A 26,924-nucleotide genomic window follows, 5' to 3' on the forward strand; every position below is an offset into this window, starting at 1 on the left:
AGGAACGTCGTTAATTAGAATTGTTTTCTGGCAGTGAAATACCAACCTTAATGCACCTCCCCAGTGAGACTTTACGAAGGCTTTGTTTTCGAGGTGAAGCTTTCTCTTTGTTTCTCCCCGAATTATTGGCAATGAGCCCCACCCCACTCCCTTACATCTCGGTGACCGCCGTTTCCTGGCCTGTTTGAGCGGTTCGCAAAGTCGCTTTTTGGCGAATGAGAAATGGCCCGTGGACCCCGAAACAATTGGCTATCGAACCCCCACCGTATTGAAATATGTGGGTCCTCAGGGTAATAGTCACTTGCTGGCGTCTTGGGAAGCTCAGTCTAGGACGGGACGCTGGTAAACATGGATGTCCTTCGCAAGATGCTTTGACACTATTTATAGTTCTGTCAATGACAGCAGATACTTCTCATTAGTTGGGAAACTGATTCCCTAATTTCGCTAAATTTTCGAGAGTGTTTTTAAAATCTAATCTAGGAGTTTTTTGGAGTAATGCTCGCTACTGATTTCTGCATTCGACTTTCTCCACTTGTTCGCATCAGTATGGGCCACGTACCAGCAGCACTAGTGCTTCTTTACTTGAGAATCACTCCGCGTATATTTAAAAGCAACGCTTTCTTCAGTTTGAGAGCGTAACTATGGTCATATTAATGATCCGCTTGCTGATTTCGAGCAATGTGCCTCGTGCAAAGCCTAGTTACACTTTGCGTCATTTGAGCCACAGCGACTAGTTCGTAATGTGGAAGAGAGTTGCGTGTTGAGATCACGAAATTTGAATTTTGTTCCTGTATTAGTGGAGCAATTATTTTCGCGGGGTCTGACAGCCACTCATGCACAAGGAGAAAATGTATCTGCAAATCTCCAAAATGTTCCCCCAAACCTGCAGAGTTCAAATCAATTGCTAATCAGACTTTATATATATAGTGAATGGCTCTGGGAAGTGCATTTCGTCATCGTGCAATAGAGCGATATTGCCTGCATTTAACGGTTACGCAATTTTTTTAATTATGAGATGATAAGGTTTGAAACAAAAAATCCAGACGGTCGAAACTGCATTTTTGGTGGCTATGAGTGATGCCAGATTATTATTAATTAATTGTTTCCTCATTTCGACACACCAAGGTAAGTGTATGGTATACGGAAGCTAGTGTTAGTGATTATGCATTATAATAGCTAGTCCTCCTCTAGTAAACCTGATCCAGTACGCAGGATGCTCCACTTAACTGTCACCTCATATATTTCTCAAACGAAACGAAATGTGAAAAATGCAATTGGCCAGTGATGCACGTGTATCAGAGTTCCACATAATGGGCAGGAATGCACTGTCCATAAACGTAAACGCTTTCAACACCAATTTACGTTTTTCACAGAAAAGAAAACTAGAGATAAACTTTGTGACAACAGGGTTATTTTACTGTTCTAATCCTTATACTATCTGATGTACGTAGACTTTAAATGATGGAAACGGTGCCACATTTTCTGCCGTATTTCGCAGAGCAGAGCGTACCTACATCAGGCTTCATAACAGTGTAGGCAACCCGCATTGCAGCATTAAGGCAGAAATTGTGGCACTGTTTCCATTATTTGAAGTCAAAACGTTACAGAAATTATAATTTTCAGAGGAGTAAAACCAAGTGTACCATAACTAATTGTAGCTCTTGGTTTAATTTCAGTAGAAAAACATACATGTTACTTTGTGTTGAAAGTAATTCTTGTTTACTTGTAGGGTTTGTGCATTCCTGCCCATCATGTGAGCCTCTGAAGTCGGTGCATCCCTGGCAAAATACATTTTTCACATTTTGTTTCACTTCCTCAATATACGAGGAGGCGAAGTTAGGTGAGACACCCAGTATAATGGGGCTGTGCTGCTACGACACAATTTTTTTGTATGCGAAAATACGTGAGTTGAAAGGCATATCTATATCAGTCTCTATGTGACAATCCGATCGAATCTGGAACATGGTGTTCTCACGTGTGACAGTGACCCAATAGGTAAGAACAAGAGGGTGCCGTCATAGATCAGTGCAGACAAGTTTCATCACATTAAGAGAGGACAGTAGTGATATGCACCAAGCACAAGGAAGTCTCAAGACAACTGCTCCTTCTATCAGGCCACAAGTAATGGACCCTTTATAATACTCTCTATTGTCCCTCACACGTCACTCGGATAGTTGCGAAACTGGACTGTTTTCTCGCCTTTTCATACGCAGAGCACCATTAGCACCAAAACATTGCTGACTGCACTAGGGATGGTGCTGTACCTGGGGAACATAGATAGCTGACGAGTGGCAGTGCACAATTTCTAGTGGTGAACCTCAATTCTGTGTTACATAAGATGATATTCATCTGCGACTATTGACTGCATTGAAAGGTGAACACATATTTTACAAATTCTTTTGGTGATACACACCCATATTTCTCATAGTACAAAGGTGTAGGAAGCCACCGTGTATGCTATCAAGCAACGTTTGGTAGCGATTCAGGGAACTGTGTCACTACAGTAACGTGACAGATATTCTTCGTGTACGACCTCTGAGAGTTGTCGTACCATCGTCTAACAAGAAAATTCTTCCACAGAAGAGACGTGTATCCACGAGCTGCAAGAATTATGTTGAAGTTCTTCTTGACCAAAGAGAACCCCTTATCTGTACCCCACAGCATATGTGTTGCGTCAGCTGTCCATCAACTACATTTCAGCGCCAACAACCAGGATATCAGGGCAAGTTACATTAACTGAAAGTGAAGTTACCACAGATAAGGATAGAACCAGTGTATAATAATCTTCTTCCTCCTATCCCGACATCCTGTGTCTGCTCACAATGTTATCAACGTTTATCCCCTCTTCCTCACCATGTCAAAAAATTGTGTTTCGTCCATATTTTCCTCCACTTCGCTCCTTCCACCCTTACCGGACGCTGAGCGTCAAGCCCGAAAATTTTTGATCCCTTCAGTATCATTACTACATTACATCATTAGCAACATCTAATCATGTTTCCTATAGAAATTTCGTAAAGGTACTTATGACGTTTGTAACGCTCATTACTTTATTAATTAAAAGGTAAAACTGTAGTCAACAAAAACCGCTAGTTTGCTTTTGTTCCACAGTATTACTTTATTTGTGTAACCGGTTTTCGGCTTACGAGGCTATCTTCAGACACTGACTGACTATTGTCACCAAAGAAATTACAATATCTGTTAACGACATAAGAAATTACACATCTAGACTGAAGTATAAACGTACAATAAATAACATCTTTGACAGTGTGGTGGGGACTCAACGTAAGAAGTAGAAAGTTAGAGAGTAAACAAAAATAAAGGGAAAAAACTTTGACGCAAAAGTGGAACAGGAATACTACGTAACAACTTATATTAATAAACAAAACCAATAACATAAATTAAAATAAGTACTTGAGAAAGCTACATCAGGAGGCATAAAACCTGAAGTTTTAGTTTCAGATTCGGGCGCTACACTTTGAATTACGTTATTCAGATAATAAGGAGCGATTACGATGATCGGGTTTTAGTTTCTTCGAGCGCTTCCACGAGATGATCGAGAGCTCGGAACAAAGGAAAAGTGGAATGAAATTATTTGGCGTACGGCGTCTAGAGACTCATCGGAGTTTGACGGATTATCCGGAAAGTGGAAAATAAATTCTGATATTCGTATCAGGTGCTTAGCGTGTTTGCTACTCAGAAATATTCTAGGTGAAAATATTATCTTGAAACAAAATTACATTTATTAATAATATCATCATTAAATAATTAATAAAATGGTCCGCAACCAAATGAATCATCATGTATCAAACAGAGTATGCTCTTAAACAGAATGGTTGATATGTGTGATGATAGTAACTGTTGTAACTGGTAATTCATTTAGTAGCTTAATGAGAAAACAGGTGGACACGGGTACTCCAATTTTGACTGCCATGACTGACTAACTCAGAGGCTATGCTTTACGCTTGCTCGTGCACAGTGTGAATTACGTTACTTTGAGTCCATATCAGCACCCCCAGTGATCGTTTCTACCGTTAGAAACGTTCCTCTCTGTTTACCATGAATAGTCGTACGAACTGACTAATCAGGAGGCTTCGTTTCCATCACCAAGTTGTTTTTCTGCCGTTATTTCCTTAACTGTTTCGAGTTTCGAGACTGAATTAAGGTACTTGCAGTAGTTTCCGACTTCAGCACATGAAAACAGTTCTGCATGTTCCCTCCATCATCTTTTCCTTTTTATTGATCACGACATTACGTTTGTTCTTAGTCTCGTCCACAAAAAGTGGTCGTTGATGTCAATGGCATATTTGGCGTTCCTTACCCAGATGCAGGCAGGCTCGTCTTTGCTACGGTAATGTTAAAAATATTAAAGCAAAATCTCACATCCTGGGGCAATGATCCTCACTTCCGCTCCAAAGGCCACCGGATATCTTCTTCATCCTGACAGAATGATACCTGTATTGCTGGAAATATACTTAATGCCACTCCGTTATTTTATGGTACGTCACAAGCGGATATCCGGACGTTGGTACGGAAATTGTGAGATATTTAGGTCAGCAGGAGACGGGGTATATTAGGTTTGTATCGCTGGTAAAGACTTGGAAATGAGAGCGAGAGGCTTACAACAGTAACGTGAGGAGATTAATGAAGGATCTTCGTGTCTGTTACAATGAATACTTGGGAGAGAATATTCACGTTATTGTAGTCGGAATCGGTTTATGATTTGAAAAATTTGTCGCCTGTTATTTTGTGGAACAATGAATAACCTAAAAAAGATTTTCTGTGGCTTGGTTTGACCCAGTTCCTCCGTTTTATTTTATCACTGCGTCACTCTGGTGGATAGAAATCCAACAACCATTAAGTAAGGGTAGTGTCACCGGGGAGAGAAGGTCTGGTGTTTATTGTTTCGCGTGACGGCGACGTCGGATTGTGGATTTCTTCACAGGTGGTTCCGCCTGGCACGGCTAAGCGCTCTGCTGAGGCGCGCGTGTGGCGATACATCACCTGCCGACAGCCGCCGCCGCCGCGTCAGCCCGGCGCGCACGCATAATGCGTCCGCCTGGCGCACGCATCGATCACATCCGACCGCAGTCCACCAGCCACTGTCCCCGCGGATTAGCTCACAGAACGTAATTCTGGCGTCCTTTGAAAGGTACCAGCACTATAGAGAAACGGTAACCCGACGGGTTCTGCGAGTCCATTTTCAACACGAACAAATGGTGCCCCTTAGAAATCGAAAGTTCGTCGGTCGGTTGTAGATGTCAGCTTATCCGCATATGTTGTACCACACATATGTATTCCATGAGACAAAAACTGTCCGTTTCGAGCTCCGAACATGAATACATGAATCCCACAAAGCTATCCTGCGTACGGGTGAACACCCACTAAAAGATGATGGGTTAAGTCGACAAAATTACGTTAAGGAGATGGGGGTGAGAAACAACTCTTCCGTAAAAACTGAAAAGACTGTCAGCGTCAGAGTGCGAGACTATCCAAAGATAAATCGAATGCTAAATCCCAAGTACACACTGCTGGCGTCAGCTGCGAAGTTTGGAACGTCGGAGACTAGGTACTGGCAGAACTGAAGCGGAGAGGGCGAGTCGTGAGTCGTACTTAGGTAGCTCAGTTGGACCTTTAAGAGAATCGCCAGGAAGAATCAATGTAGAGTGGAATAGTAATTTGAAGAGCTCAGGAAGGCTGTAGGTACTGTGATAATTGGTACTTCAGTAAACAGTTGAGTTGAGGAAGAATGGACGTCACTAAAGAAGATAGCCCGAGATGTTGGGCAGACAAACTTAGGTAGAAGGATGATAACTGATACCTTGGGTGAGAGAAGAAATATTTTAGTTGAACAATGAAAGATGAATGTACAAAAATGATCAACGACAGGCAGAAATACGGCGTATAAGTAATAAGGAATGACAGAAATACTTAGAGCAGGGAAGCCAAGGCTGAAAGCCTGCAGGTAAAATGTGAAGTATTTGAAAACTAGTTCCGCTGTTAAACGCAGAAAGCCTATAATCGGAATAAGTTCATTTGACGCGTCTTACGGGGAGAGGGACTTGTCTGACGATGTGATAGATGGTAAAATGGGTGCCCGAATGAAGGAGTTCGGAAATTCAGTTCTCTGGCCAGAGATTAATACAGTTTTATAAGACTTGCGGCCATATGGGCAGTAAGGTAGATAACATTACCAGGGAAATTCTAAAACAACTGAGGAAGTGGTAATGAAATGACTGTTCAGACTGATGTGCAGAATCTATGGCATAGGAGAAGGTTTTTTGGGAAAATATAATCCACACAATCCTAAAGACCAGGGTAGATAAGTAACTTAACAGCTTGTTCATTCAAGTTGCCGACAAGAATAAGATGCAACAAAAATAAAAAGAAAGGAAAATGGAAAAGAAAAATGCGAAACTGTTACATAACTGTCAGTATGGCTTACCGAAAGGTAAAAGCAGTAAAGACACCAGGGGGGCTGTTCTGATGTTGTGAATGATAATGGGAGCAGAACATAAGAAAATCATGACACGTTCATAGGAGAAGTCGACGTCGCAAAAGCGATTGGTGATGTAACACGGAAGGCGCTCGAAATTCTGAGCTTAATAGGAGCGGTGCAGTATTTCACCCCCTACTATTTAATCTATTCATTGGAGAAACAGTTACGGATATAAAATTTCGGAGTGAAAGAACATCAATATCGAGAGACGCTGATGACATTGCTATCCTCAGAGAAAGTGAGGAAGAATTACAGGACCTGTTGAATGGAATTAAAAATCTAATGAGTTCGTAATATGGATAAGTCCAGGAAAGACAAAACTGTTGAGGAATAGAAGAAATGAGATTAGCGAAATCTAACATCAAAATTGGCGAGCACGAAGTAAAGTGCATTAAGATACTCTGTGAATTTGGAAGAAAACTGCCACATAACAGACGAAGCAAGAAGGACATAAACAGCAGACTAGCACCTGGAAAAGAGAATTTTTGGCGCAAAGAGGTCTACTAATATCTAAAACCAGCCCTAATTTAAAGAAGAAGTTTCCAAGAATCTACGTTTGGAGTACAGCACTCTATGGTAGTGAATTATAGACGGTGGGACTACAGGCAAAGAAAAGAATCGAAGGATGTGAAATTTTTGTGCTACAGAAGGATGTCGAAAATTATGTGAACTGATCAGAAGGGAATGAGAGATTACTTTTTAGAAACTGTGAAGAAAGCAGCGTATGGAAAACACAGACCATGGAACAGGATGACAGATGTGTTAAGACGTCATAGAATACATTTCTTGATACTAGGGAGAGCAGTAAAGGATAATAACAGTACGGGATAACTGATACTTGAATGAGCTGATCGAATAAGAGAGGACTTAGAGTGCAAGTGCCACTCTGAAATGGAGAGCTTGGCGCAAGAAAGGAATTCGGGGCGGGCCGCTTCAGTCAGAAGACTCACGACTCATAAATAAAGGCCCATAGTAAAACATCTGTGTATACTTATGACCGCAGTATTTCAAAGACCACGAAGAATATTACCTAGGTCCACATAGCAGTTTCACACTCCCTACCGATTACAACAATGTCGGTCATCTCTCAGGGCAGACGACAGTAGAATCTGCTCGTGGTACTTAGAACCTGGGTATTATCTAATCGAACGTGATGACCTTCAAGCTGAAAAGCGGCTTCCGCTACAGCTGTAGCCTTGTGATCGCTTTCTTTTATATGAGGCTCAGGTCCAGACAGTCACGAGCAGATTCTACGATAGGCTATAACTAGAGGCCAAAGAGCTCAAATAACCAGACAATGATTGTAATTGGAAGGAAGATGTTGTGACACTAAACAATATCTGAATTGTGGTTCTGAAAAAGACGTTTACCTCAATTGTACCCTAGGGTCATAGAAAAAGAGACAGATGGCAATCGCTACAGACAATTACTTTCGAGATCTGTAAACACGTCAGTCACGCCTCTGCACGGGAGCGCAAGGCAACGAAAGTTTCTTCGTCGTAGCGAGTCAGTTTATAAGTTAGTCTTTCATAGAAGCTACTACTGCCTTTGTAGATGTCCTTTGCAGTCGAGGTCGAAACTGTGAAACTCTACAAGAAATTACATCGACTAGAATATAATATCCAACATTATTTTAATATATAGGACTTTTGAATAACGGTTTTGCTTATTGGAAAATAACTTTTGCTGTTTCCAGTAGCGATTTGCTTTTATTTATTTCTTGCGCGATACGTTTTGTGAAATTATTCCCTTTTCTAATGGAGTTTTTCTCGTATTTTGACATTTAGATTTAAGGATTGTTGTGTGTGAGCTGCTCCATACTTCTGTTGGCTTTACTGTAATATAGAAATACCCACAATTCTGATATTGATCATGGCTTTTTCTACTAGGTGTATGGCGATTTTGAATTAACTTCTATATACGGCTTTGTTGTAGTCCTTTTTGCAGAAACTCATGCGTATTAAGTATCAGTACACAGTCTATAGTGTACAATAGACGTTAAAAACAGAAACATACAACAATAAAAGCAAAACAATTTCTCAGCGATATCCTTTTCATCCAGGAATTCTAGTCGTGTAATGTATACAGAAGAACTGTTGAAGAGTCTGGAAGGTAGGAGATGAAGTACTCTCGGAAGTGAAGCTGACTGGGCAAGTTGTGATTCGTTCTTGGGTAGTTAAGGTGGTAGTGCACTTGCCTGTGAAAGGCTAACATCCTGTCTTCGAGTTCCAGTCCAGCACACAATTTTAATCAGCAAAGTTTCAAAACAATGCACACTCCGCTCCAGATTGAAAAGTCATTTTCTTAATCACAAAGATTTTCTACACACTGTTAACAGAAATATCATGAAACAGATAGGCCACACTGTATCTATACTCTTTGCTGCAGGGTTTATCTTTTTATTAGCTAACCTGAACCTTTTTTTCGGTTATGTATTAGCGGCAAAGGTACTTACTTCTACGTATTTTCAACAGATTTTTCTCGTGAAAGATACTATCGAAACATTTGAAGAACTACGCTAGGTCCAGGTTTCCATGTTTTCATTAAATACTTTATTTTTATCAGTGAATTTCTTCAAATTCTTCTACAGGATCATTAAGTAAACAAAAAAGTAAGTACCCTTTAACTAACATATAAGTAAACAATCTTTTACATTACAAACGAAAAACACTTTCTGCGCGTAGTCTGTAGACGTTCTGTAATGTCATATCTCTATTTTCAGTTGTGTCTGTTTGTTATTGTATGCTTCCGCCTTTATCGTCTTCTGTGCTCTATAAACTGTGTTAGTGACTTTCATGAGGTGTGTCTATCTGTGTAAGTAGACTACAAGTAAACTACAAGAAAAAATCATTGGCAAGTTAGCTCTCAACAATACAGAAAAACTGATAATTAATTACAAACTTTCGTGAGTTTGTATATAACAGTAAACCAACAGAATAATGCAGCAACTAAGCATTGCAGTCATCATACGTAAATTCCATAATACACAAAAATCGCACCTGAAAATGTAAATCACTTCTAGATACATGTCTCCCGAAGATTAATATAAGAAAATCAGAACTGGTAGCAGCAAAAGTTATTTCATGACACAGATGACCATTGATTTTACACTGAAAACTTTCACCAACTGTTTCTTATTGTTTAAAATAAAACCTGTAAGTGAATGTCTCAAATAATGATGTAGTGTTTCTTCTTGTGCGCTGTGTGCCACGGAAATACATATTCAGAAGAAAGTGGATAAATTTCGATAAATAACTTCAATGGCACATCCAGCAAACAGACCCCGTTACACTGCAAAACTAGCTATAACAAAAAATTTTGGCACATCTATCAGCAAAGTACTTGATGAGGTCGGGTAGCTGCCGAAATACGTCGTACTGAAAATCGACTGCAACAGGAAAATTGTCTTATAGATTTAACAATACTGTGGCTTACTGCAACAAGTTTCATTCGACAGGGATAAATTTAAGCAAACCTGTAAATGGTTGCCATTTCTATGTATGCGTGAACAAAATAAAGTAATGACACAAGTTTCACACAGAACGTGTCAATAAAGATGCTGCTGAAACAGAAATAGAGGCTGAAACCCAGTTTGTGCTTTGAAAATCTGAAAAAAAAAGAACAGAAAAAACAGTGTCTTTAGAGCATTACTTTCACGTGCACACGCAACGTGAGATTGAGCAACTAAACGAGTGTGAAAACTTTTAGCGAGAGCTAAACCCAGAATCGGTTCTTCAAATCTTTGAGCAGCGATATTAGCAGGTGAGGAGAGCAGTGCTTGTGAAAGCGCCTGCCGGCTACCTGCTGTGTGGGGCTGACAGGGCTGCCAACCGCTGGCCGCTGCCACTTTGTGGCGCGTACGCTCTTTGATCAGTCGCGTGCAGCACCAGGTTGCGCACCCACAAGGCGCACCCGTCTGCAACCGAGCCCACTCTGCTACTGCCACTACCTGACTTTAAAATTTCGGCGATCGTCTAGCTGCATTTCAAGGGGCTCTCTGCCTGCCGGAGATGGCCGACTGTAGATTTCTCTTGAGGTCAGGGTAGATAACACTTGTGGCGCTATCAAATAACAGATAGGGGAACACGTTATCTTTACTGTCTTCACAGCACTGGCAATGGTACTTCATACAACCTTCAATAGTTTGAAAAGAACATTCTAAAGTCCAAAGTTTTGAAGACAATGTAACTATATTTGGCACAGTTATTAAGAAATGTTATATTTGTAGACACGGAAGTTTTTGTGCTTATTGGTGTTACACTTCTTAATTATAAACAATCGAATTTTTTTTAACAAGGTGAGTACAAATTTTCTTTTTTTGGAAAAACGTATCAGAACGAAATTAATGCATTTTTTCACAAAATGTTACATACCATTATTGCAAATGACGTGGAATAGGCTTTTGGTATCTTATTTTGCTGAATTTGTACACCTCTCCAAACATCTGTGAAAAAACTGCTCTAAATTTTGGGTCTCTTCTCTTACATAAATGCCTTAGTATTGCATTGAATGAAAATTACTTCCACATAATATTTCACTATAGTATTGACTAGTTTCTTGCCAAAATTAAGTACTCTAACGTCAGTGTTTTGTAAGAAAAAGTACATAACCTTCCCAAAATGTAAATTAAGAGATATCCGAATCAAATATTTGTCATTGTTAGTATAAGACTCTAATTTCCGTGGATGAACTAGTGCAAGCCCTGTGCTTTCTTCTCTTCACCCACAACGAGTCTTTTATTTGCTTGTCTTCTCTGATTAATCTGATTTCCAAACTGAGCAGCAGTAACGTCAACTGCAGCTGTTCTCCTGTTATCGATTTCCCTCAACATCGACAGTGTGAAAGCTCCTGTAGAGTTCGTAATGTAGTTAATAAACTTCACTGGAACGAACCAAGCTACAGATTGTAAGAAGACGCATCGTAACCAAGAAATGCAAAATCAGTGGCAGTAATGCTATTCCACAGTCTCTTTGATTAGGACACAAACAGTCCCTACATGGTGATTACATAAAACTGGAAGAAAACGCCACAGGAATAAACAATGTGAGGATATACAGAACAATAAAGGGACGTGGCTCCATGTTCGTTTATTATTTTCGTCGCACTATGGAGTGGAATTAGAACGTAGTACTCAGGATTTGAAATTTCATTACCTTGTAGTAAACGAAGATCCAATAAATACATGATTAATATTTTCCTCATTTTCATGTACATCCTCTGTTAAGAGAAACAAGTGCTTGCTACCCACAAAGATATAACTCAAAATCAAAATATCTATTTCGACGATCAGTCATCAAGTGTGCGAATTTTTTTACAATGTCCAGTACGTCCAAGATGAAAACTGCACTGTTACATTAACAATACGTTATGATTTTATTGTTCCACTCTTACCCATTCTTATCACGTCATGGGTGTGGTTAATGTCACAAGGTTCAGTTAATAATCTTTATCATTTTCTGCCTCCACAACTGAAAATATAAATGTTAATAAAAACGATCGCAGCTGTATATCACTTACGTTTGTTACACCACAACCGATTTCATTCTAAATGAGCATCTGCATATGACATAGAAAGATTCACCAACCCTCTCCACAAGTAATTGTCATAAGGTGTCAGAAATAAGCCAGTGTCATGACTCGAATTACCCTAATCACCATAAACTGCTGCAAGGTACATTTTGGAACACGAAGAAATGTCTGAATTAATTAGCCGACTGCTTCGCGTTAGTCGAGTCAGCATTTCGTGCGAGGAATCCTTATGTTCCCGTCCAGTCTTGCGCAGAATGTTGTATGTTCCCTCAAAAGTCTAAGGTTTCTGACATTTTGTCCCTTTGGATTTGAAGGAGGGGGCACCTCGTAACATTTTTGCCATTTATACAATTACTGCTATTGTGGAAGTAATATTAAAAAACAGCGTTCTAGTTTCACTCTGATTGTATTTAATCTCTGCGCTCAGGAAGGTAAATGAGTTTTGATTAAGGACGTGTTTACCGTTCCCTACAGTGTCCACATCAGTGTATCTGATAACCAGAAAATGTGGTGAACTATGAAAATATGAGTGAATGTGAAAGGAAGGATGATCAAGGTGAACGTCCATTTGACGACGACATCATTAGAGATGAGGCAGAATCTCGAATTGGAAGGATGGGGAAGCAAATCAACGAGTGTGGCACTTGCGTTAATCGATTTAAGAAAGTCACAAAAAGCCTAAATGAAGATCGCTATAAGAGTTATGAGGGAGCTCTCGTGGAGGAGAATAGAGTGATAACTAACAACACAAGTATCCACCCGTTTTAAACAGTAGAATTTTCCGTTTCCTTTTATGGTTGCAAAACATGTACTCTTAAGGCCAAAAACAAACAGCGTATTGATGTATTCCAGCTATCTACTGCAAGAGATCGCCCGCTGCACTTTTCTGACTTCACAAAAGAGGCTAAGGATACTGCGCATAAAGGGACCGAAAGAAGAACTAATGCGTCCACTATCAAACAAGAGAACCCGGAAACCGTCCGAGACGGAGACTTTTCGTTCATAGGGTCACGACCCTAAGCAGGCAGCACAACTAGTTGTGATGATATTAACTTCATAATAAGAAAATAATGGTTGGGCCTTCCAAAAAAGCATTTGAAACAAGAATAAGTCTCAGGCTAAACAACGTACTGTTACGAATCTCGTGGCACAAATAAGGCGTTTTGTGTTATAAAGTACTTAGACGGTATGTGTGTCCATCACAGTTGACGTTAGGTACCAACAACTGGATCGCAGTATGAGAACAACGACCCAAAACAACTAATCAAGGGTTTCTACTGCAAGAGAACGCCCGCTGCACTTTTCTGACTTCACAAAAGAGGCTATTCTGGAGCTTTCTTGGGAAGTTATCCTTCACCTCACCTCTTCTTCTACTCTCGTACCAACTATTATTTAAATTTTCCTCTCAACCATCAAGAAATTTGATTTGCGGACGAAAATGAGATTTAAGCATTCGTCTGGAGAGACTGATCAAACTGACACAGCTCTGCAATATCTGTCAGAATGGACCAGTAGCTCCGTTTCTCCGAACCCCGTCTCGTGTACAGGAAATTAAGAGGTTTAGTTTCTTTGTAAGCAAATAACACACGACAGACGAATCAAGGAAGACATTAAAAGTAGACACGCACAGGCAAACAGGGCGTTTCTGTCAAAAAGAACTCTTTCAGTATCAAATATCGGCTTCAGTTTTAAGACATGTCTAAAAATGTGCCATCATACCCAGAAGCATCCGAATGATCAGTATTGCGTTGAGCCTGATTTGCATGCAGTTCACACAACGCAGCAGTCTAGCAGGTCCTCTAAACTCTTTGCACTACAGTCGTTTGACTACACAAAACGGAGACCACAAGAGATTACTAGAGGTAGTCAGTCCAGATGTAGATCAACTCTACGACCTTGTAAATCCTAAAAAAAAATGTGTCATTAAAGACGAGGTAGACCTAATCGCTTGTATACGCATTTCTATTACAGGACGTCTCATTTCAAAATCACTACCACAGACATTAAAATTTGAGTTTACTAACTCCGTTACATAAGTCATTCCAGCAATACTTAGGGGAAAATAAATATTTTTGTGAACTAGAGATTTCGATAGAATATCTGGACCCCCGAAGTTCCATGACAAATCGAAGTATTTTTGCTCTTTAGAGGGTTTTTCCACACTTGAGAAACGTCGTTCATGACAAAATTGGTTTGTCATAAACTAGGTGCTGAACTAACCAGTTAAAAGCAATTCAATCATCAGCGGCAAGTGCTCTATGGGTGCCTCAAAATTGACACCTTACCACAAGTAATTTCTCTGCACTCATGATTTGGCAGTTATTGTATTTGTATGCATGTTTTAACTTTAAACGACATGAAGAACATTTTTCTTCTGGGTCTGTATTGAAACCAAGCGCCGGGCGTTGTGGCCGAGTGGTTCTAGGCGCTTCAGTCTGGAACCACGCTACCGCTACGGTCGCAGGTTCGACTCCTGAATCGGGCATGGATGTGTGTGACGTCTTTGGGTTAGTTAGGTTTAAGTAGTTCTAAGTTCTAGGGCACTGATGACCTCAGATGTTAAGTCCCATAGTGCTCAGATCCCTTGAACCATTTTTTGAAATCAAGTACCTATTAGCATCTAAAATAGGCAAAGGTTTCGTGCCTTACCGAGACACGTTCATAGTAACGTTTGTCACTGGTGACTAAGTATAAAGAGTCAAGAAATATCGAAGTTTCCACCAGTGTCGACTAGTATATCTGAAATAGAAAATTTTTGTCTCGGCCTGGAATCCTGTCAAGACTCTTATCTGCCTCTTAACTAACCCCGAACACCTTTGAGTATAATTACAAGTGACAAACTGTACACGTGTTTAAAACGAGGTACCGTGATGTAAAGTCTTGTGATGGGGACACGAACCCATCACGTAATCAGCTTGTTAACTAGGCATAATCAGTTGTTAGATACCGAATATTTTCACCAGCAGCGAGATGTTTGAATCTGACACTATGGTACAATATTTTACCTGCCTGGGAATCAAACCCGCTGCATATCGCCCTTGCTTTCTGTCCACGAATTGATTGCTCAACTGTAGTGAGATGCGTGCATGTTTGAGTAGAAATAACAGCAACTACCGTTATTGGTGACAACACATGAAGAGTCATTAAAAATAAAATATTATTATCTCTATTAGTTCGGTATGCATATGGTAGAGCTTGAAACGAGAGCATCGATATTCTTGTGCTGGACCGGGATTCGAACACATATATTAACCTTTCTTGGAGATATACAGAAGTTTGCGATCTTGGGAAAAGCAACCAAATGATCGAACTATATGTACAGTTTGGGTCGAGTACAACGAAAGAGGAGATCAGAATTCGAACTTCACACCAGCACCAACTTTTTCAACGTCTCAAGTTCGAATAAAATAGAGCCTTGTGACCTTCAGTTATCACTGGCTCATTAAATAATATAAAAGCCCTAGTCTAGGGAGGCTCACTGGACAGCGTATCAGTTTGCCGGGAATTCCACCTCTACTATATCTCAACCTGTACCGGCTCTGCCCCATTTGGTAGCGAAGCGATTTGATATTAACATCTGAATCTGCACTGCGTTGCAACCTGTTGTTCTTCACTTGGCATGACTAGAGATTGGAGATAAGGCAGATCTGTTCGTCTGTATTTAAAATGCACCCTGTAAGTGGAAACCGAATCCGTAACTCATAATTTAAAAAAAAGTAGGCTCAATCCAACAGACCACTAAAGCTCACACTTGCAACATTCGTGGCTGTGACGCCACAGAAAACGCGCTTAGCTTACAAATTAGACAAGGTGAAAAGATTCAGTTCTCTATTAATTTATTAATTATCAGCAGGCTTATGACACGGAAATTATGCAGATAAGGATGTAAAAATGCTTTTAGCAATCATTACCACGAATCGAAGCAGTTTTCACTATTTCAAGAAATTTCTTCTTCCGGTAAATGTCATTGAAGAATATGAAGCTCCATAATTCTTCGATTATTATTGGCATTATCACTAACTAGTTCATTATGTTGCTGCTATACGCATGCTTAAACGAAATATTTATTGCTTCTTTGTCACCTTTAGAAGCACGTGCCTCAAATAAAGGGAAATATTTAGTTTGCAGCAAATGGTTGTGGTCTTCTGTGGCAACTGGACTTTTTTTCCTAATATTACTACTGCGATATAGTACAGAAAGTAATACTTCCTTCAGTTCGTCTGGCATTTTTGGAAGGTCGAATAATCTTCCATCATGACCATTCTCCCGTCCGTAGAGCGACCTGTGCAAAACACTGTTTTCAAACGAGCGGCGACGTTGAACTATTGGACTGGCCTCCCAAAGGTGCTGACTATAGAGCACGTATGAGCAGAGATGGAGAGAATTATTGCGCGTAGAAGACCAGAACGGACAACAAGGACTGCGCTTTCCGAAGCAGTTCATGAGTTGTCACAGAATAACAGATTCATCCAGAAACGTGTTGCCTCTATTTCCCGGCGGCTAAATGTAGTTGTAGAGGAGGACGGAAATTGGACACACTACTGAATTATTGTGTTGCTAGGGAGAAACTGTTAATGGAAATAAAAGTTTAGTTCTCCCTCGAAGGTGGGAAAATTCGTTTCTCTTATCTCTTCTATTTTCTTTTTTTTTTAACTGTGCAGATTATTTATAAAACTTGGTGGTCTATTTCAGTCTTTTCAGTCATTCAATAGACTTCTGATTTTAAATTATTTTACGACTTTTGATCAAAAGGACTAAGACAAACACGAAACTAATTTTTTTTGTCACGTGCCACATGATGTCAGTATCGATGAAGGCATGAAAGAGAAAGTATGTAGCTTTTTTACGTCGAGAGAAAACATCATATTAATTGGTATTCTCCTTATTTACGTTCAGGCAGGAAGCCAATACCGACGAAAGCACAAAAGAGATATTTTCTTTTAATTCCAAATAGATGTAGCAGTGTATCAGGAGAAAAAATTGTGCAAGATCGGAGGTGTGGAAATAACACTTTAAAGGTAGGAATACTTCATAATTTTCGTTGTAATCCTGAACTAATAACTCCTACAACCAATTAACATTCATGAAAGTGACAGCCTTCGAATTGAAAACTGAGCGCCTTAAGCACTGCACTAATCTACCAACCACATACGCTATGCTTAAGAAATGGTTTTATATGGTCTGAAATGCTACGCTTTTCCCATGAAATAGAAATGGTATACCGAGTTAGAACGGCGCAGTACATCTTCGACGGAAATGTAAACTGTCCATCTGAAAGTGAATTCCATGAAATGGATTATGAAGAAAGTAAGTTAATTCATAATGATACAGTAATAGTTTTGCTAGGTTTATCAGATCTATTTGTTATGGTGGTGCTGTGTGTGGGCGAGTGTTATTGAGAGCTTAATAGTTGCTAACACAAGTGCCATAAATTTTCCACACAGTAATTGCGAAGTTATATATGCGACAGTCGACGTGTAGAACATGGCTTGTGAATCTTTGGAGTATATATTCTATCACCATAATTGAAATGTATCAGAAAGTATAGTTGAATTGTACACTTACGGTAATGTTTGATGTAATGAAAAGAAACTGTTTCACTGGTTATGAAATGATACAAGTGTATCACTCAGTAATCATGATGTAAATTGGGTGAAAATGTATCTCTTCTGATGCAGATAAAAAAAGAAAGACATGAAAAAGGGTGACAAGAATGTACACTGCCGGCCCCTTCAAAGACGAAGTCCGTGCCTTTCACTTAAGGTACTCAATATCCCCGGCCACAGTTCAGGCGTCTAAAAGTCCAGCCATGTGCAAGATGTGGGAACGTTGTAGGATGCGGAAATGAATGAAGCCAATCTGTCAGTCTTCTAGAGGTGTTACGAAAACGTATGCGCTGGCGTGCTGGTAAATTTAGTGCCGTATAAACTTAAAGTCACGCGTTCGATTCCACTCCATTTCCGTAGTTTCTTTAAATCGCATATCGGATATCTTCTAAAGTTAACAGTCTGTTGGAGCACCTGACATAATTCTTCTCATTTTATAATCTACCTGCAGTAGAAAAAATGTTCTGAAACATCCCACAGAACAGCTCGTGACTTTATCAAGATTAGAAAAATTTACGCTCGAGACTTTCCTCGCCCAAAGCAGCTACCGGCCATACGTTTCCGGCTTCTAGCGTCAGATGTCTCCAGTTAAGTCAACGTGGCACGGCGCTATGAATGTATTTATCCACAGACTATTTTCTTATTTGACGTTCTCGTATTTATCTAACAGCGACGATCTGCGTTTTGCACGCCTGAAACTCATGGACATTGTTCAAGTGTGATAAATCACAGTAGCAAGCTGAAAATGTCCAACATTTGCGACATTTTCGCTTTGAGTTTAGTAGAGGGATGAAGGCAACAGAGGAATCTCTGAACGTTTGCATTCTGTGTGGGGCGAGTGCTTTTTTGCAAAACAAGTCAGAAAAAGTCGTTTTTGGTTCAAGAAACATTGTTCTGGCATGAATGATTTTGCACATCTCAGGAAGCTTCGATGACAGACATATGCGACGGAGTGCAAACATTTTCGTACGACATTGGCAGCCAATAGGCAAGGTTTAGAAGTCGAGAGCAGTAGTACTGCATAATCTAATTAAAGTAATAGTATTTTAATGGGCGACTATTAATTTCTTTTTTGCTTGATGAGTTAGCTCACTGACAATTCCAACGCTACGTTCCTACTGGTGATTACTTATGATGTCTTTATATTAACTTCTTAAGAAGAATTTTTGGCTGGGCCCTGACAAAAGACATATACTCGAGAAATGCGCAGGGTGAACATAACATTTTCGTACAATAGGGTCAGAAAGCGTGTTGTGCATTACGAAAACCTCTCCAGGGGTGCGTATACCGCAGCATTTTTTGCCAACAACAAACACACGTATCGATAGCACTGCAAGGAAAATGAATTACAGAACTTTATCACTATTTGATACTCTAAGATAGCACACTCGGCCGATTTCGCTAGAAACCTATCACGGAGTTTCAAAAGTCACCAATCAAGCAATTATTCTTCTGATCATTTGCCATGATTTCCCGTTAAAGCTTCTTATCGGAAAACAGTCAAGAAAATTTCTCCCTGTAACAAAATGCACTTCAAACATGGTTTGAAGGCATCTTTAGCTCAGATAAATTTTGTACAGGCATGGAGTCGGTAAAATACCCGAGCGTTGTCAGACTGTTTTAGATAATGCGAGAGATAATTGTTGATAATTAATTTTCTCTGATGTTTACTGTTGTATTCAATAAAATAATGGATAACGCTATTAAAATACGCACTGAACTAATTCAAATGACATCAGATTACAGCGGTAACGTTACAATGAAAGCCAGCCCCAGAGGCCCGTCCGTAACGTTTAATATCTTCTACATTAGTAACTATACATTTTACCTTAACGAAATTTTATGACTTTTCCTAATTTCTTAAATTATTTAGGGAAAAATTACAGTGTTTACCTATGGCTTTGTGTTAAAGTGTAGGTGCTTGTTTCCTCCCTCAGGGGCCTCGCGGGCCCGCGCGGCTGGAAGCAATTTCTCGGCAACCAGATATTTGCTGCTCAGCGGTTGTCACGTCATTTGCCATTGTTGACTCGCGCTGTTATTCTTGCATCGTGCAACAACCCTCATTGTAATAAGCACATGTTTATTTTGGTGCATTATTTCATAACAAATGTCTGTTCTACAAACCGAAAACGTTGTGGAGAAGACGACTATCAGATGAGGAGATAAGGAAATGGTTGGAGAAGTCTTCTGATAATGCATACTCACTTAGTGAATGCGAATTTTCCAGTGATGATGATAATGTTGATAATGTGGTAGACGCCGCTAAAGACAGAACCACACGAATATGACGGTCATTAATATCCCTTTACGAAGATGAAGAAGAACAATTTAGTGCAAATTCTGTTGAGTGTGACATATTTCTCGTAATGAAATTGAAATAGGGGCTGCAGCTCCTCAAGCTACATTTTATGGTAGGTGGAGCGAAAAGGCTGTTTTGAAAGCAGACGAGAGATACAGAATTTATTCGATTAGGAATTGTGATAGCGAGGAATCTTGTTTTACGTTGTTCATGCGTTTATCCCGTATTGACAAAGTTTTATGAGGACCAACAGGGAAGATCGAATATTTTATGTGGACTGAATGGTATAACATACATAAAATGAAAAAGTTTTTTGATGCTCTGCTCCTCATTGGAGTTTACAAGTCAAGAAATGTAGATATCATTCAGCTCTGGAGTGCTGAAAATGGCCGCCAACTGTTCAATGACATTATGTCTCGCAACTATTTCCATGCTATTATTGTGAGAGTGTTGCGCTTTGTCAATACAGCAGCCTGACCTGAACGTAGGTCAAGTGGAAAATTGGAACCAATCACAAAAGTTTTTGAGAGGTGGAAATTACCCTTAGGGATGGCTACATTCCAGTGTAGTTCATGACTATGGATGAACAGATGGTCACATTTTAAGGTTGCTGTCCATTTCGACAATACATCCCACCTAAACTTGGTAAATACCGAATAAAGAGAGAATTGTAAGGAATGTTGTGAGAAGATAATTGCTTTACATCTTTCAATTTAGCTCATTATTTGTTGTCAAAAGATCTGAAACTAGTCGGTTTACACCAAAAGGACGTGAAAATATACTCTACATTATGTGCTTTTCAACCAGACGTGATGATAGCCTCTTACGTTCCTAAGAAAAAGAAAACTATTACCTGCATTACCTATCTTGATGACCAACCAATGATGCCATCATCACAAGCAAAAAAAGCGTGAAACTATAATGACACACGATGCCACAACCGGCGGAGTTGACACCGTGGAGCAGAAGACGCGATGCTACACTTTGAGAAGAAAAACAAGGCTCTGGTGATCGGCGGTTTTCTTCAACATGGTAGATGTAAGTGTAATGAATGCATACACAAGTACGATGATGCTGGCTACCAATAAAAAAATTGGATATCGGACTTTCATCATCAATTTGGGAAAGCAACTAACAAGGGTAAAAAAGTCAATGAATTCACTAGTAGCACCATACCCAGGAAGGGCACTGAAACTGCCAGATAAGAAAAGCAGACGATGTGCATACTGTGTAGAGAAGAAAGAGAAGGTCAAATTACATGTTTTAAGTGCACCGAACTTGTATGCTCAGAATATTTGGCTATTGTATACAGACCCAGCGCAAATTTGCAATAATAATAAATGCCACAAGTAAAACCATAGAAACTGTGTTTCTGAATGTAAATTTTGAATGAATAAAATTATTTTAAAAGTATTTGCATCTCAAAAGTCATTCACATCATAGGTAGCCAAATTAATTTCAATTTATGTCACTTTAAACAACATAGTCCTGACAGATCCGACTGGTAGGCCACGCTACATAGACTTTCTGGAAAGCAGAGGGCTAATGAAACATAAAATACCTATAACAACAGCGAACCTATTAGTAAAATATTGCTCATATTGGACATGGAAATTATTGTGTCTACTTGCTGTCTGTGTCACAATGAAATGGAAACATTTGAGAAATATAATAAGTAAAACATCCTAACCGATTTTCGATCCGACTGCGAAGCGCCTAAAGTGCGTCCATTAACAAGACTGCAACTGAGAACCAACATAGCTCCCGCGTTAGAGGCGACGAGTTACCTCCCAGCTAGCAGAGTACTGCAGTGTATGTGCTCTTCTTTATTGCTCCAGCGCTGGATGAGACAGATAAGCTGGCAACGTAACAGACGATATTAATTGCAATTACCATGCCGAATGATTTTTCCTGGTCTCAAAGCGTAAATTCATATTTTTACTTCACACGTTATGTGAGAATCACGCAGATTATGTAATGGAAATGATATATACATATAAAGTGAATTTTGTAGCCTAATTCTGTGTGAATCAGGAAGTAACTCGCCAGTCACAGCATTGCCAAACATATCCTCCATTGCTCGAACAGTCCAAGGGTGTACTGCCGGTCCATAGTGTTCAACGGGCACAATATTTCGGCGATCACACACGTCGCCATCGTCAGGTGCGCTGACGAACTGAGCTCCTGAGCGCGGGCGGTCGTCGTAAATCCCCTTCCCCCGCGAGGCGTTCTCTTCGCGGTCCGCGCCCGTGGTCGATCGTCGGCGGTCGCTGAGAGGCTGGCGTCGGCGTCTGTGGTGACGTCGGTGTAACTGCCTCTTCCGCCCTGGTCGCTCGTACGTTTTCTTTGCTGAGCCACTTTTTAATTACACTCAGTGCTGGTTCCCATGCCTTCCTGAGGTTATCCAAATGGAAACCTACTTGTTTCCTACATTATGTTGAAGACACGGTCTTGATATGGCCCCATGGAAGGGACAAGCTCCTAGACTTCCTTAGACACCTGAACTCCATACTTCCGAACATCAAATTCACTATGGAGACCGAAGCAGAAGGAAGTTTACCATTACTGTACGTCATGGTCAAAAGAAGAGCGGGTGGCACCCTGGGCCATGGGGTATACAGGAAGAAAACGCACACCGACCTGTATTTTCATGATAATAGCTGCCACCACCCTTCGCAGAGGAATGGGGTACTAAAAACACTGGTGCACAGGGCGCGCACCATCTCAGACGCAGAGAGTCTGCCCCACGAGCTGGAACACCCCAAAACTGTATTGCGGAAAAACGGGTACTCGGAATGGCAGATCAGACGCGCTCTCCGCCCCACCTTTACAGTACAGCGTGTGGCGATGGACGAAGTCATGGAGGAAGGTATAGCCACCGCCTATATACCGTATACTGGCGCACTATAGGGGAAAATAGGACGAATACTGAGGAAAAACCGAGTAGGAACTGTCTTTTGCCCACCAAATAAAACACGAGCATTATTGGGAAGTGTCAAAGACGATCTCGGTTTGTGGAAGGCCATCCTATACCTGATTTCCTGTGAGTGTGGGAAGACTTACAATGGACAGACAGTGCGCACCATCGAAGATCGTTGCCGTGAGCATCAGAGGCACAGTCACTTACGTACCCCAACAAGTCGGCTGTTGAAAGAGCACTGTTTGTCCGAAAATCACGAAATGGCTAACCAACATACCAGGGTCATGGCACAGACATCTAAATACTGGGACAGCGTCGTTAGAAAGGCTATCGAAATTTGTACCAGGGGTGGACTCATCAACAGAGATTGCGTGCGGCTATAACCTCAGCAAGGCATGGGAACCAGCACCGAGTCTAATTAAAAAGAGGCTCAACAAAGGAAACGAACGAGCGACCAGGGCGGACGAGGCAGTTACACCGACGCCACTACAGACGCCGACGCCAGCCTCTCAGCCACCGCCGACGCGCGTCCGTGGGCGTGGGCCGCGGAGAGAACGCCTAGCGGGAGGGGCATGGTCGGGGGCGGGGGGGGGGGGGGGAGGAGGGGATTTAGGACGGCCGCCCGCCCTCAGGAGCTCAGTTCGTTAGCGCACCTGACGATGGCGACATGTGTAATCGCCCAAATATTGTGGCCGTTGGACACTATGGATCGGCAGTACACCCGTGGACTGTTCTAGCAAGAAATAAGCCGGGAGAAGTTGAAGAATGACATATCCTCCTTTGTTACCAAGATGTATTTATACGTTGAGCAGCCTACAAAGTGAGTACAGTTTGTATTTGAACGACGTGACGGCTGAGCAACGAAATACCCAAACTATATGTCAACGAGTCTTATCTGCGTTTCTGTAACTGACTTTAGGGACTACAGCATAAAGAGTAATAATAATGAGCCAACTGCAAACTAATCAGTATAGATCATCAACTGTCTTAATTATTTGCGTTTTTCTGTCTTAAGCATAGTCAAACTGGAAACCTCGTCACCCGACACGTTTCACATCTTTGGAACATATGCAGTAGTTATACTGCAAACGTTATGAGTAGACAACACATCTTTTTATGATAGATTTGGCAAATATTTTTCTTAAGATAAGTGTAAGTAGCACTATTAATGAAAGGCAGGCACACAAATGAAGAGACAGCAACACAGCATCGATTTCAGGAGGTAACATCCACGGGGACACTTCGTATGCTAAAAATTACGTGAAGTTCCAGATTAAGAAAGGCTGCAATTGCAGAAAACCATAGGAAATGATAGAAAATGCTGGCTTAAAACTCCGTTGAAAGTTAAACTAGCGAACATATGCAGTGCAACCTCGATTACAGCTTCTGTTGACGCGAAAGGCGAATTAGCTGTTATCAGAAAGTGGAACACACTAGCAGTTATGAGTAGAATAAGTCATTCTTGAGTAAAACTATCATTTAGTACAGTTTATTCTAAAAGAAAGAGAAGCATCATCTGTTCTTTATGATTAAAATGTATCGGCTGCTGATATTTGGTCAATAAAGGCAAAAAGCGGCCACGTTGAAGAGCTTTCCAACGTGCAGTATACGTAAGACAGAGAGAATCCCAAATACAAACAAGTTTACCAAGCTGAGCACACTGCTGAGATCCTATGCATGGTTTGCGCAGAGCGTTATTAAGTGAGCCCCTAACGTCTTAATATCAACGACGCCTCGTGCTTACCGCTCAAGTTATGCGGAAATAATCGAATTCTGTTGCGATGATCATAATGTCAAACTACCACTACATCAGATTAGAGGCCATACTTCATGACAGAAAACACAGGTTTACACCCAATTAAACAACTGATAGGGTATTCTGCCGTTGCTCCGAAGAGAAATACCGGTATATATGAATGTTTTGTTTGGCAATCATTCAATATTTCCTTTCTTCCAGATGCAATATTGGAAAAATTGTGCAAACAAGCGACAGAGAAACATCTATGAACTGATCAGTAATAATCAGGACATGAGGCATGCTCCATCAGTCACCATACGATTATGACAAACTACTTTTTGACCTACACGGCACTGTGGTACAAATTTAATGGTTTCGTAGGAATCTGTTACTGAAATTCGTAACGATCTTTGACAATTAAGATAGAGGAGTAGGACAATGTCTGATTTCAAATATAGCATTTGAGCCTTGGCTACAGCTTTAGTGGCACTCTGCCTCTGAGGAATCAACAATGAGAAGAACATACTCTTACTAGCGTAGTACGAACTAAGTGTAATATCCACGACAATATGTTCTAGCCACGAGATGTTAAAATGAACTAAGTGTACAAACTTCAATCAATATTGTCGATACTACGTATAAAAAGACTGTATCGTGTAAAAATGACGATAATTATTTCTGTAATAATTTAATGTCTGTGTGAATTAAAACTATTATCAGAGAACTACATTCATAGACAACGACAACTATAATCTTTTTTGATATCTGTGATAATTTTGGTTCAGTTGTTCTTCCTGTGCTAACGGATCAACTGTTCGGACGTGAGACGTGTGAGGTCTGTAAAGAGAAAACCTTTAACTATATATTGTTAATTGTTATTTGAAAAATAGAGTAGCTACTGTCTAGACATGGACTTGTATTTATTTCAATTGTAATCGAATCTAATTAATGTTTTAAGTGTTAATTTTCAGCTGCGCAATTAGGATCGCAGCCATTAGCGCTAGTAACTTACAGCGGAGTTTACTAGTAGCTGGTATAAAAAATATGACGGTATTTGTTACTGAAAATGATTTTAAATGCTAAAGAATAGAGATAAAAGGGTTAAAGAGTTTTATTTAAATATATTACCTTGATACAAAAATAAATCTAGAAAAACAATAGACTATCGTCTGTCTGCCCCCATCTTAGCAAAAATATCACCGCAGCAGTTTTGAATCGAGAATTTTAACAAACATAAATGTTGTTAGATATAAATGAATGGAAGTAAATGAGCACTGGTGGTCCCGAATCTACTTTAAAAGACAGAATTCATCTCAGATTGAATCTTTAAATATTTGCTGATGTATGAAGCCTAATTAGTTCGGACGATTTACATGAAATATTTTAATAGGAGACATACGTCAGTGTTGTGCGCGGGTAGTATTTTGTGACTAAATATTTCCTTTCCTAGAGAAAAATGCTTCCATCTTAAGTAACAGTTATGTAAAATGTGATAAATTATTTGCAATTTAGTGCCACTCACACGACTTTACAGACAACATTTCTACACAACGTCAAGTGGAGATTCCTTTAGCAGAGTGACAAATATTAGCCAGGATAATCATTTTTGAGATCATACGAATTGATACGCTGACAATAGGTAACTGGTTTTATATTTTTTGATCTACATGTAATATCATTTATAAGTAATTAAAGTCACGAAATACTATAAAACGATTCCGCCACATAACGCAGAGAAAAGCATTTTAACTATTTATTTTATGTTTCATTTAACATACTGCAACGCATTTCAAGCATGTTTTGCTCATCATCAGGTGCTTATGCATAAAGAAAACGGTTGCATAAAGATTAATTAGCTGAATAAAAATTAACATGGAAAAGCCTTATACACTATTCTGTGCTGGAGCGGCTATTGGAGTTTCGGGGTGGCGTCTCAGTAAGTGGCCAGAAATAAACTTCCAGTGGTACCTATGGAGCTGTATCTAGTTGTGACAGACGCCACATCTTGTGTGGGAAACGTAATTTTGCAGCAGTTATTGGGGTGTGGTATCGTGTGACACACTTTTTATCCGCCAGTTATTCACTTACGATATTGGCTTTCCAAACTTCATTTTCTTTTTTGGTACACTGGAGGAGTTGTCTTGCAACGTTGTATATTTTTACTGCTTAATGTGACACTAATTTGGACACAATTATATCACAGTATCCTGTTTCCTAAAGTTAGCAAGAGTAGCAACTATTTATGAAGAAAGAAGCAGGTTTCCCACAAAGCAGCTCAAGAGATACATTGCAGCTTTTCCGTTAAATAACGTTTCTTGCAATCCAAAACTTAATGT

This window comes from Schistocerca americana, chromosome 5, assembly GCF_021461395.2.
Source record: "Schistocerca americana isolate TAMUIC-IGC-003095 chromosome 5, iqSchAmer2.1, whole genome shotgun sequence".
Classification (NCBI taxonomy): Eukaryota; Metazoa; Arthropoda; class Insecta; order Orthoptera; family Acrididae; genus Schistocerca; species Schistocerca americana.